Here is a 1588-nt window from a genome sequence, read left to right on the forward strand (position 1 = left end):
TTTACATCATCCTAATAATGATATTTTAATGGAAAAACACACTCTTTCCTAATGTATACATTTATAATATATATGACGCAAAAAAAAAAGAAAATAATCCTCGTGGTGTCTGCTGTTGTATTTTTGTGTCTTCTCTCTCTCATGTTTGAATTTAGATCAACGTACAGCTTGATAAATATTCTTATAATAATACGTAAAAGCAGATAAGGACTTATAAATGCACGAAAAAAAAAGATAAAGAAAGTACGAAAAAATACAGAAAAAAAATAAAATATTCAAGAAGAATATGCTAATGCCATGACAGAACTGTTCCAATGAGATTTTAGATGAAAGTAAATCAAATTTCGATGGAATATCTACTAATTGTATCTATCGCAAAGAATTTTTTTTGTATATAGGTTAATTATTAACGTTGAAAAAGTTGCAGAAAAAAAAAGACAATTTTCTTGTTAAAACTTTCGAGTCGCCTCGTCGTCGTTGTTGAACCCTTGGGCGATCGCGAATAGAGAAAAAAAAGCGAAAAAAAACGTCAACAAAGAAATTAATCACGCTATAAAAAGTTTGTTCTTCGTGATAGTTTTAACAATATTTTTTCTTTGCTGAGGGAAAAAATTCATAATTATTATTTTTATTATCACAAGATATAAATTAGAAAAAAAACTACAAATAATGAGAAAAGTTGACGAATTATTCAAAGAAACGTCGCACACAAGTCAATTAAAAATGTCTGCTTGAGAAGCGTTTGACAGAAACGTTTAGTAATAATAAATTATAATAAATAGAACATGAATTCGCACAAAAAAAAAACTAAAATCGAAATTAATCTTTGAACTTCGTTCACCATTAATAATTATCTCTGGTTGTTAATTTCTATTCCTTTAATTGATTATCAAGTTCACTTTGAAACGTCTTTCTATTCAATTCACCACATTAACACATCTCGTATAAATTATAATGAAACGAAAAAAAATCTTTATCATGTCAAAATTGTTGACAGACTTCAAAATATTATAATCTATCTTCCTACTTGAATGTATATTTTAAATATAAATATTCGCAAACTAATCAGAGATGGAGAAAGTTTTTTTTAACGGGATCCAAATTTATTTCTTAAAATTTCATTTTTTTTACCCTTAATGATTAAATTAATTAAATAATTATTATGAATTATTTTTTTTACAATTTAATAATAAAATAAATTAAAAAAATATTAATTAAATAATTATTTAAAAATAAATTAAATTATTTAATTTAATTTAATTAATAATTCTATAATTAATTTTTTTAAATAAATTAAAAAATAATTTTTTAAAAAATAATTAAAAAAAAAAAAATTAAAAAAAAAAAAATTTTAAAAAAAAAATCAAATTAAAATTAATTTTTTAAATTAGGTATTTTTGAAAATTAAATAAATTAATTAATTTAAAAAATTAATTTAAAATTATTTTTTTTATTTTTAAAAAATTAATTTAAATAATATATAATTTATTTATCATAAATTAATTTTATATTAAAATTAAATAATAAAAAATAATTTAATCAATATTGATAATAATTTTAAAAATCTTAAATTAAGCCAATTTTTTAA

Source organism: Culicoides brevitarsis, chromosome 1, assembly GCF_036172545.1.
Source record: "Culicoides brevitarsis isolate CSIRO-B50_1 chromosome 1, AGI_CSIRO_Cbre_v1, whole genome shotgun sequence".
NCBI classification, from domain to species: Eukaryota; Metazoa; Arthropoda; class Insecta; order Diptera; family Ceratopogonidae; genus Culicoides; species Culicoides brevitarsis.